This window comes from Anopheles arabiensis, chromosome 2, assembly GCF_016920715.1.
Source record: "Anopheles arabiensis isolate DONGOLA chromosome 2, AaraD3, whole genome shotgun sequence".
Classification (NCBI taxonomy): Eukaryota; Metazoa; Arthropoda; class Insecta; order Diptera; family Culicidae; genus Anopheles; species Anopheles arabiensis.
The window spans coordinates 24,700,484-24,712,886 of NC_053517.1; the positions used below are offsets into that span (position 1 = coordinate 24,700,484).

The following is a 12,403-nucleotide window of genomic DNA, read 5'->3' on the forward strand; positions in this document are numbered from 1 at the left end:
ATATCAGCTCAATCACGAAATCTAATTTGAAATTTCCCCTCATTATTCATTATCTCGGTCCCCTTGGCAAGCGCGCCCCGGTGCTAGAGCTCTCTGCCGCTCACGGTCCACGGCTGCTTCCGAATCGGAACCATATCAGCGCATCAGCATATAATGATGCAAGCAAAGCCTATCATTGTTTCCGGGTTGGTTTTTTTACTGCTTCTCGTGATTTGTTTCCCTTTCCATGTTCCACAATCGCTCTGGCGACTCCGAACGGTTGGTGTTTGAGCACGACAATAAAAAGAAGGATACCAAGAGCACAATCCCGAAGGTTATCATCCCGCTGGCGTGAGGGTGAGAGCGATTTTCCTGCATCCGTACGAACCCTCCGCTACGCTAGAACGGGGAGGTTTTCCGTTTTTGGCTGATTCCTGGTTAGGATATAGTGGCAACAAAATACGACCAAGCAACGTGCTTCTTGCTATTGACAAAACACACATAATGACTTTATGCCTTTACTGTTGGGCGTCCGCTGCTTGGGCGCGCTTATTCACCCCTGTTTTACTTCGACTTCCATTATTCGCTATATTCCCTGCGGGACGGTTCGGAGCAGCAACGAGCAGTGAATAAAGGAAAAAAAAACAAAGGAATGTCTCTTTGCACCCAGCCAGCACAACCTGCCCGGGACGGGGACGATGTTTGCGCGTTTGAAATGTTTGCTTTTTATCTGCTTTGCTGGGGGTTTTCTGCTTTCGTGCTAAGGGGATGATGACAACTTCACCAGGATCAGCCACACAATACTCGTCAAGCAGATGAAAAGTAAACTCGGTCACACTTGTGTACTCCTTGGGGATATTACTGGTACCAGAGTATGCTCTTAAGTTGGGATGATAAAAAGGCGGCGATACAAAAAACCAGGAGCTAGTGCACTTAAACACAACAAAAATGATGGTGCCTGTCAATATAGAATTCTGCAAACTCCGTTTTTCCTCAAGTGAATTTGCTCACCAATTCCTGCAATGTTCTAATGATATCCAAAAGATATGACTGAATTAGGCACCTGTCATACACGGTACATGCAAAACCGCTAGTCGCGATGCCTTATTTCACCATCAATCTGGGTCAAATTCCACAAATTCTGTACATATCCGGAGGTACGGAGGGATACATTAGCACCGGCAGCACGGGATACTTTCGAACGGAACTTCGAACCTTCGAAAGACGTCCACGATGATGAGGCACAAACCAGGGAATGCAGTGTGGAATGTGGCAAGGAATGTTTTATTCATAGACCCAAACGTGACTAATAATAAAGTTAGCCCAATGCTCGGACCGGATCGGTTAGGGTGAAAGATATTCCTTCTAGCTGCAGCATCCGAGAACGAGGGTGAATCCAGAAGCGAAGCATCCCTCTCTTTGCTCTCTACCACCACCATCCCAACGGCCAAACGTCGCTTCCGTTCGGGGGATTTTCCCTCTCAGATTGCTTAGGCAAACTTCTCTGCACATCTCTATCCCCTTATTCGACATCTTCATTGCCGTCGGCGTCGACGGCCATCGGCAGGGCTTCGTAACGTTACCCCTTAGGCTCATTAAATCATTTGCCATGTAACCATCATTGACTACACGTTTCTGGGCAAACAGTAAATTAGCCGTTTTGTTCTTACACTTTCGCCCGAGTGTCTTACCGTTCCGGTCGCCCGGTCAGCGTGTAGCTGGGGCACACCCGATAGACAGTGCGATGATAGCATCGCGGCAAATCTTGCCTGCTCGTGTGCTGAGCAGGCAGTTCTCGATCGATATCGATCGTGGAATTAGTGACGAACGACGCTATCCATGTCGCCCAATCCACGATGGGTGGTGGTTCTGGGCGTGTGGGCGACGGATTACAACACGCTTTGGCGTGACCACTAATCCTCGGTTTCTTGTAGGTGCGAGGAACGGCCATCTTCGGTCGGAGAATGATGGTCGGTGGAGGTGTGGTCTGATTAATGGGAAATTTCAACACCTTACCCCATTTGTTTCTGCAGAGGAATAGAGCGTTACAAACCACAGACAATCTGTTTTTATTACAAGATACAGAACATTCTTCTTCGTAATAAGACTTCGTTTCTCTATGTTCTTTCCAAGCAGGAAAACTTCCGAACAGAACAGTCCAGCACTGCAGTCCCAGCTCGACTCGTGGTCATTACAGAAACTGTCTGTGGCAATTGCTACAAGTGGCGCATTATTGGCGCCATTCCATAATCCTTCCTTTCTGCACCTGCTTGCGGCGCCGGTGTGTGTTTGAACAATGGAACGTTTCCGGTTGTCACCTTCCACACTAAGCAGCTTTTCCTTCGAATCGAAATGAACAGTACAGTGTTCACGTTTTTTTGCTGTTGCTGTTGTTATGCGCCTCAACAATGCCCGCCTCGGTTGCTCAATTGCCGGCTCAATTTTCAGTGTCTCGTTTTTTTTTTTATTTTGTAATCCCCATTGCTAATACCACTACCAACAACAACACACCTCGACAAACGCAACAGCAAACGCAAACGGCGAGGGAGAGATGAAGGTGTATACTAAAGGTTTAAGTGCACGTTCCCGACCTTCCGACGATGGGTTGCAACGGAGTGTGTATCGAGTTTCTTCCCCCCTTTGCTGACGGTAGGGTGCAGCTCTTTGATCTCTGACAGTTGATGACGTCCTTCACAGCAGCTCCCTCTCTGTGTGTGGCTGGCTGGATGGCTGGTACTTCAGATGTTTGATTGTGCTGCCGTGCGCGACTCGTGCTTTCCGCATCGGCCGCAGGGGGGGCTAGGCGTAGTATTTGCTCCAGGACCAGAGCAGGGAAGAGAGATGGCAAACAAAATGGCATGGCAACCGGGAGCATGGCCACAGCAAACTGGGCATCGGGAACCGGAAGCGGTACGTACACGGGCAACCGAGCAGGGGCAGGAGGAGATGCTAGCGAAAATATTTGTTCAGAATTAAACCGCCCATGTTGGGATTGTGGAAGTGGTGGACAGTCTCTCTCTCTCTCACACACACACCACTCTTGGGTTGGTTTTCGGGGGTGCTTTAATCCAATTGAAAGTGGATGGATGCTCGGCTCGACCGTTCCTGGCGAACGTGTGACCCCCGTTGGAATGGAACAAACGCCAGCAACTGCGTGCCAGGGCGTCTGCTTTCGGAAAGGTGCGCCAACCCTCGCCGTTTTTGGGCACTGGCCTTCGGGCGCATGCTAGAGTGTAGGGTAGGAATCGGAGCAAAACCGATCGATACGGCTACACGGTTGCGTTCCGTTCCGTTCCGAGCCCGGAAGGTGGCGGTAACGCTGGACCCAATTAGGATAATGAGCGAGGTACGGAAATAAACCGACACGTTTACGTTAGACCTGCCAGGAGGAGTGGAGGTGGGTGCGTGGAAGCAAATGTATATATTTGAGTTTTCCTGCTCTTCCAGCCGTTTCTGTGGTACGGGGTACGGTAACATTAAAGCAAAATGTTGTTTCTAGCGTTGAATGTTTGTGTACTGTGCCAAATCTGTAGCAAGTTGTGAAGTCTTTTAAAGCATGAAATTGATGGAAAATACAAAAAGTGTGCGTCCATGTGCGTTACAAACCCGATGTCCCGATGTTGCTGAGCTAGGCATCGCCTGAGAGTTACACCATCTGGCGCGTTCCGGAGCACATAAGCAGTAAGAAAAATCGATTTTTTTGGCAGGTCTTCTACAAACAACACGAAGATGTGCTATAAAAAGAAACTAGGATGCACACTAACACTGCCATTTCCCTCCTTACCACCTTTAGTGAGTGTGTGCAATTGACCTCGTAAATCTTCGCCCTTCCCGCCTGGAGTGCCTGTAGGCGTTGCTCTTTCCTTTCTTTTGTGTGACATGCTACGAGAGCCGTTCTTCAATGTGGAGGAAAAAACAAAACAAGACCCTTCTTCTCCATCGGCAAACATTCACCTGCGGTAAAAACTGTGAGGAATAACCAACCCCCAGATCATCTTACAACTCTTGGAGCCATGACGTTCCCAGTTGTTCATTCCTTGTGAGATATTCTTTTCGTTCGCTCCAATTCTACGAGGCCTCCGTGTGTGGGTCGAATTAATCGAACGGCTCTCCGCCTTCGTGGCTGCGTGTGCCAGCGTCATTAAGAAGGTTGAATGAAAAACTAGCCCGCAAGGATCGCTTCACCCGCCTCGTTCGTCCTGGCGTTCTAATGGCGTTGCCCTGTGTGTGTGTTTTGTTTGTTGCGTTTCAACATGACGTAAAACATGGCAGCATTTTACTTATTTAGTCCGCTGCAGTGTGTGTGTGTCAGTGTGTATGGGTATTAGAGGCATTAGTTTTGTTCTTTTCTCTTTGTAGAGCTTGGTCGCAGCACAGTTTAACCTTTGATTGCGTACTCGAGTGTTTTTCGAGTGCTTAATGACCGTGCGTGTGTGTATGTGTGGGTGACCGTGGCATGAGAGAGAGAGAGGGTTGTAATAATGACGCCACGGTACATTGTCGGTCGTCATTAAGTAGTCACGAGTGAGGTTAAGTGTCCTTCACAGCAATTCATCGATTAAAGGGTCGTGCAGCGAAATAAGCATGAATGGAAATCGTGTTCATTCTAATAGGATGTTTTTAAAGTCGCCCCCTTTGACAGTAGACATTTGAAAAAGGAGTGTTATGGATAAAACCATTTTTCATGATTGCTGAGAAACTTTCCCCGAAATAAATGTCAACTGCAAAACTTTTGCATTTCCGCCAGCCGGATGTAATTTCTAAGAGGTAAACTATTGACCTTTCTACGGGTTCTACGACGGGTTCGTTCTATTTGCTTTGAACAGCAACATGCAAGATGTCGTGTGAAGAAAAATTGGTGTTCTTTTGAGGGTGTTAAGATTAATCTTTCTGCTGGCTCGATAAACGAAGCCGAGACGAGAAAACGAGCTCGTCGTTCTTTGCTTCAATTCTCCCCCACGGGAAGGTACACCGCGGAGAGGTGGAAAAATCGATTGCAATCTTCCGGCAAAAAGGAGCGAACAAACAACACACACACACGTACACCCGTCGGGAAGTTGTTGAAGGAAAAATTCAACCAAAACCAAACCCTCTAACACCTACCATTCGTCGACCCTACCTAGACAGCGGAGCAAAAAGAAAAAAATGAAAAGAAAATGCCGTACTCGCCACGGCACGGTCTCTATCATCAACCCCCGGAGCGGTTGGTTGCCTTTAGGTCCTGTTTTGAAGGTACCGCGACTGGTTTGCGCTGTGTAGCTTGTTCAGCAAACCAAAGAAGGGAAGAAGCTATGGTTTGTGAATTATTTAACAACATTCGTGTGAATATTTTATGAGCAAAACATAAGGTAAATATGGACGAAATAAGCCCTACCGGCAGAATGGAGCTGAGCGGGTGAGCAAACGGACGGTGTGCCTGAACGAAGCCGCTTTGCCGGCGGGAGAATAAAGCGAGGGTGGGTTCTATCCACGGTGGCGGTGGAAAAATCAACCCTCGTCGTTGGGAACCGGGACCGGTTGGTCTGGAGTGTGGTCTGGAGGCGGAAAGGCTGAAAGGCTCGTATCCTGCGCGTCCAGAGTTGGCCCGGGCTGCCGAATGTCCCGGTAATCTCCCCCGGGGGTACGTTTTCCAATTCAAGTGCGCCCGGAATGTATAAAATTGTAATACAATTTCCATCTGCAATTGTGACTGACACGGCTCACGTAAAGAGGGGCTCGCCGTCAGCGTCGGGTCGTGTCAGAAACTGTAGCGAACGGTTTGTTGCTCGGTCGCAACACGAGCGACGATTATTGCTGCCTACGAGATAGGGCGAGAGAAAGAGAGAGAGAGCTAACGCAGGAAAAAAGGAGGGAAATGAGTTGGTGGTGGTGGTGGCGGGAGGAGTTCTAATTTTCTTTCTTTCTATTCATTTCAACCCTCCAGGTTCTAGAACGCGGCTGAATTGCTGAAGGGCTCGTCCAAATGTGAACTAGTGCAACCGCGCTCACAGGTGAACAGAAAGGGCAAGCAGTTCACTGATGTGAGGAAAATTGATAAATTTCCTGTAGGACAATGCTGAGGAAATTGTGAAACGATATTTCAGTTCTCGGAAAGTCGGCTTTGCTTTGAGGGTTCAAGCAAATGTGAAGTATGTGTGTGTGTTTTTTTGTAAATTGAAAATTTAAGTTGATTTGGAAAGGAATAGCTTTTTTGAATTTCTAAACATTATAAAATTACACCTTCCTGACATAACAGAGAAATGGTATAAATTGCAAAGCACTATTTCGTATCAGAACCAAATGTTAGTCAATGTTGAATGTAAAGAAAATGACATAAAACGTATAAAAAGTAAGCCTTTTTAGAATAATATTTATGATTACAACTTTCAATCTCATAAACATAAAACCAACACGGGCAAGAAGGCATCAGTTTTGGACAGAATAAAATTAAAAAGTAACAAGCAAAGCTCATCAAAACGTTGCTAATGGAAAACATTCATCCTGGCCCGGGCAGCAGATTGCTCCAAACACCGAGCAAATAAATCGACTGTCCCTGCTGACCTTCCGTTCATTACGGGCAATCCCCAATTACTTCATTTACCATGAGAGGAAAGTGATGTGATGTTGAAAGAAAAATGATATCATTATCGAACGCCCAATTTAGACGATGCTCGATTCATTGCGGGTTCGTCGCTTGTTCAAAATTGGACCTTCCTTGCCGATTTCAGCAAACGAGCCAAAAAAACGAGCCTCCCAATCCATTATCTTTTGCGCTGTGTTAGAGAATTATGATTTGTTGCTGTTGCGGATCGGTATCATCTGATAATGGTGTCATGGGTCGAGGGATACATTCGCCGCCGAAAGACACTTTACGTGTTGGTCGCAGATGACGCACAGCAAATTCAAACCATTATCGAACGGGTAGGCGGCGCGGCTGGGTGTCACAGCATCTGGTAAAGTTTCCACACTTTCCACACCGTTTGCAGCACTTAGCAGTGTTGTATCGATCGCGCTGGTGTGGCGAGATCCCACGTACAAACCGCACGCAAACAGACACAGGATAACATACACAAACCAGTACACATACATCAAACTTTGGGGAAGGAAGCAGTTGAGTAAGCAGTTGTAAAACATCCCCAGTTGTTTAGATAAGGCATCCGGTTGATACAATCATAATAACACCACAGCGAGTGTGTTGGTGACAAAAGGAAGAAGCTGCCCAAATCCCAACCAAACCAAAGAAAAATCCCATCCCTTCTCGCGGTTTGCACGGGCGTTTAGGGTGGGTGGTAGGATGTTAGGACCGAAGGAAACCATTGCCCAAGTGGTAATGGCAGTTGGATAAAGGTTTGTATCGGGCATTGTCTACAAGCAGCTCGGGGTTTCCCTCGTCTTTGCTGGCGACGACACGAACACGAGCGGGCCGTGCGGGTGTGATAAACGCAAGACGAATTGTGATGTCAAAACAAAGTATAATAAAGGAATTATAATGATGAAATATCGCCTCCCACCGTGCCCGTTTCATTGTCTTTTAGTGGTGCTGCTGCTGCGGCTGCCCTGCAACTTAAATGCCGCACCGTGGCCCATGGTAACGCGCCGGTGTTCCGTGCGAGCACAAAAGTTGTCCTCCGTGCGCTGTAATGGCGGGGGGAGTTTTCCTTGCTTAAAGCTAAGGGGAGCGGCACAAAATGAGTTTTTCCCCGAGGGTGCCCCGAGATGCGCATTTCGTCCCTGGGTTTTTATTCGCTAGGATTTAAAATAACAACAGCGATAAAACCGAAGACTGCCGGCGAAAGGGAACCGAGGGAGAGAGAGAGAGAGAGAGAGAGAGAGAGAGAGAGGGAGGGAGCAGTGGTAGACTGGAAGGCTGAATCCCTGTTTCTTGGCGCTACTAACGCGAGGGAAAACAGGGCGATTGGCCCTAATCATTGTCACTGGTACGGTGGGTGGTGGCGATATTGGTGGGTGTGTTTGCATACCGTTTCAAGCGCGCTGTCGCTGAAATTGAGTTAAGCCAGCGAGACGAAAGCCGGAACGTAATGCTGTAGCAAGCTGGAAGTTGTTTTCGTGTTCGTTGTTCTTTAGGGGGAGATTTTCGTTTTGGAGAGCGTTGCGTGCATGTCGGGGCTTTGTCGGGGTTTCGATCACGGTGCAGCTTAAGCAGTTGCGGTCGTGTTTGGATTTTACATACGTTATGGTAAATTATCGCTTTGGTAGGGAGCAAAAATCGAATGTCGGATTGTTCGGGAACAACCAACCAATCCAATTGAAGTGAGTATGGTGAGGTTTGGATTACAGTACTTGACCTTTAGCATATTCACGTTTTGGATCTTAGATTTGAACACCATTAAAAATAAGCAAATGATCTTTCTTAACACGCACAAAAAAATTTTAAATATCTTCATCATGACCATTTGTTTTAGCAACGAGGTCAACAACAACATCAAACTATGGCCATACTGCAATGGACTCTGCACATTTTAGTTGAGATTTTGGAAAATATGCATAGAAATGAGATTGAAACAAAGTATACGAGTTGAACATTTTTTCTAATTCAAAATAGTGTTTTGAAAAACAAATTAACGCGTTTTTGCATAATTTCTCGTTTTGCCAAAAATAAGTATTCTGACTTGAATTAAAAATAAGTATTTGGGGCGGTCCCGTGGTAGAGTCGTCAGCTCGAACGACTCAATAACAAGACCGCCATGGGTTCAAGCCCCAAAAGGACCGTCCTCCCGTAGCAAAGATTGACTATCCGGCTGCGTGGTAATGAATTAAGTCTGAAAAGCCTGTACAAGCTGGCATGTCAATGTAGGACGTTACGCCAAATAGAAGCAGTATTCTGCCTGGTACTGGTACAGTCATCCTAGTTGATGTGGCATCTTAGGGACATCAAAATCCTTGTGTTAACAACTATCGTACAGCAATATAAGATCACCAAAATAAGAATAAGAAAATATTTAGAATGATAACAATATTGCCCTTCGAACATTGAAATAAACTTTTAAAAGCCAAATAGGCGATATTTCGAATAACCTTAACTTTCCTTATTATTCCGTTATCCTTTTTTAAATAAAATAATCACAATCTACAATATGAAACTGTCTATATGGGGGATTGACTATTGTATCCACTGAATAAATGGTTGCCTATTAATCCCAAGAGAACTCGCACCATTCGACTTTTCACATTAATGAGCAAACAAACATATATGGTATAACCTGCTTATTTTAGGTTAAACCCTATTTGGTTTGATTTTTTTACAATTTGATCGATATCCTCTTCATAGTATTTGGTGCGTTAAATTGTATGACGCTACGAAATTGGTTTTGAAAATCAAACGTATTGCATCACTAGTTCTCTGGAATCTGAAGACATCTGAAAATTATGAATGATAACATTCACTTATCAGAATAGTGTCTCTAGTTTCATTTTGATCCAATACTAGTAATTGATCTAATACTAGAAAACAATACAAGTAGTATGTTATTATGCAACCATTCCACGAAACTATACGCTCCACTTACACGTTTCGTTTTACATTGGATTTTTTTGCTCCATGAAAACCTACAATCACTGCTACACAAATTACTAGCCAACGTGACTAACACACCTTCGCCCCTTCGTGGCTCTAGTAAAACGCATCGATTCGAAGGATATCGTCGTACAAGAAGTTTACATAGTGGTGTTGAAAATGGTACAAAAAAAAATGGAGCCCCAAGTTAAGTGTTGCTGAGAAGTGAGCCAGGTGTGTGCGCCTGCTTCCATCCATCCGTGAAATAGGTAACGTTTATAGTGAAAAAAGGATTACACGAAGCGGACGAGATGCAATGAAGCGACGGATGGCGGCTTCACATTGGCATAAACACACACCTGCACACCAACACGAGTCAAACACGGCTCTTCAGGAGAGAAAATGCTACTCTTCTTCCGCTCAGCTTCCGCTCTTCTTCCGCTCTTACTCCCATGACCAAGCTCACCAACACTCACACGCGTGGCTCACTTTGATTAAGAATATGTATCCTCCAGCAATTCGTGCTGTGTGGTGAGTCGCTGCTTGGCACAGGGGCGAACGGAAATACCACTACAGGTGTAAAATGTGGAGCGAAAAGCTTTTTGGGGCCAAGAATGAGAATGAGAGCTTTCTCGTGTGCAATGTGTATGTGTGTGAGTGGGAGACAAATATGGATTCCCCCTGAACGTGCAATTGGCCGCCATTTTGTTTGTGAAAATTCACAAAAATGTTGCTGTGTCGTGGGAAACGACTAAAATGCTAAGAGTAGCATGTATTTTCTCGTTTATGGCTTGAATTTGCAATTATTTCATCAATATTCCACCATCCCCCAAAAACCAAAATAGACCATAACGAGTTGATGGGGCAAATTATGTTTGGGGGGAGTAAGTTTTTGTACGAGGACAACCCTACCTAGAGTGCAACCGACCTAAAGACGCACAAACGACTTGAGATGTTTTAATAGAATTAGCAGGGAAAGAAGCATCCCTGCGACTTGCCGCAACATCGAACAAACCCACGCACTGTGCGGCCTCTTCGGGGAGGATGTTGGTAAGAAAATTACATTAAGACCTCGTTCTCACGCGAGCCCTAGCGCAAAGTGCGTCCTGCCCGACCTGCCGCTACACGTTCAGGGGAAAATGTAATTACGTAATTGTTTCTCGTTGTCCCATTACACGGTGTACGATACCGTCGCGTGAGCTTTTGAGCTCCTTTTCAAGTGAAACGTGATGGTATGTGAAATCAAACGGGTTTACAAAAAAAGTATAAGAAGATACTTTAAAAGAAATGAAAATAAAAACGGTACGCTGGAAGGGATTTGAAGGAACAGGGCTTAGGTTTCGATGTGTGGGGTGGTGATCCGAGGAGGGGGGAGCGGTACAGTGGCCACCTACCTGTGTCGGGGATGGAAACGCTGGTCAGCCGATTCGAGAGGAACCCACGGATGTTGGTGACCACCTTCTGGGGCGACCCGGTGGCCCCGAACAGCGAGCTGCCTAGTTTGGAGAGCAGGGCGTTCGTTTGCTCGCCCGCTGGTGCGCTGCCGCCGTCGCCGGATGACGCCACGGTCACTAGTTTTGTCGCTTCGGTTGGGTTGTGCGCTGACCACTGGCCACTTCTTGCCGGAATGCAAGATCTTTTTTTTATCTATTTGCTTCTCTTTTGTTTCACACAAGCACCACCTTTTGAGCCTTTCGGGTAAGCCTCGCGCACACACACACTCTCTCTCTCACACTGCACACACTGATCGGTGAATTTTCCGTGATTTTTTTTCTACCCGTGCTGCGTCCACACTTCCACCCGTGGGTTGCCTGCAAATCGGTCTCGGCTTTGGTCGATTTTGATTTCCCCGCCCCGAACACTGCCTGCGAGGAGGACACCGCCACACACTATTGCTCTGCACGCGTTGTGGATTGTTGAGGATTTGCAAATTGACAGGAAGAGAAAAGAAAACCAGTGAGTACTAGATCAAAAAGGCAAATGAAGTGCTGACATTTGACAGTATTGTTTAATCTTTTTTAAAAAGGGAGTTGAATTCTCCACTTTGGACCTGAGTTTTTTGTTGCACTTTTTCACATTTTACTACATATATTTCCACATAATTTCGTCCTGATGCTCCAGAGCACACACACCGTTCTTTTCCCACGATATGTCCAACCGAAGCGCCCTAACCTTTGCCGAGAAGGTTTCCACTGGGTGGTTAAAACAGTCCCAGCTAAAACCACCCTTCACTAACCAGTAGAAACCTTCTCAGCAAAAAAAAAAAGAGAAATGAAAAAAAAACACCTAAACCACCGGGGATACTGACCACCACCGCGTTCGATCTGGTCCGCAGCGAACGTTAGTACATTCTAGCCATGTGCCAGCCGTTCTGGTGCTAGCGAACCCCCAAAAAGTGGCTGCGAGATACGAGGGAAATTCACCACAGCTACCCATACAACTGAGAGCCACACGCATACACACGCATAACGGGAGAGAGAAAGCTACCTTCATAAAGAGAGCGGGCCTGTGAGCAAGCAGGAAGGAGCAGAGCGAGCCAAACGATTATCCTTGCCATGGCAATGTAGTAGTGTAATGTGCTTTCCTCCCCCCGTTTCCCAGGGAACACCAGCATGCTCACTACACACTATGCTCCGTTTTTCACTGAATCGTATCCATCGAACACGCATATCCTTGCAGCAAAGTGCGCAGGTCCTGCCAGGAGGATGGTTTTTCCTCCCTGTTTGTTGCCGGAGTTTTCTCCGGCCAGTTTAGGTTTGCCGAATCGGTTAGCGTTGATTGGTCCGGCCAGCTCGAATGACGTCACAGCCGTGCGTATCGACAAACCCATAAACCTGACAAACCACACACACACATATACATGTACAGTAACACATTCCTTTACAGCTGCAGGACAACAGAATGGGAAGAGAGCGTTTTTTTGCTGGCACT

At 46.4% G+C, this 12,403-nt stretch overlaps 1 protein-coding gene across 3 annotated transcripts in view; it reads right to left on the reverse strand.

Annotated features, from left to right (window-relative positions):
- The window catches only part of LOC120896360 (vesicular acetylcholine transporter-like), a 41,047-nt gene extending 29,929 nt beyond the window's left edge, over positions 1–11,118 (reverse strand). The window contains exon 1 of one of the 3 annotated variants that reach the window (XM_040300412.1): positions 10,867–11,118. The gene's annotated coding sequence lies outside the window, so the exon portion shown is untranslated. The remainder of the gene's footprint in view (positions 1–10,866) is intronic. The other 2 variants (XM_040300410.1, XM_040300411.1) reach the window with 2 other exon arrangements.
- Positions 11,119–12,403: the final 1,285 nt, after the last annotated feature.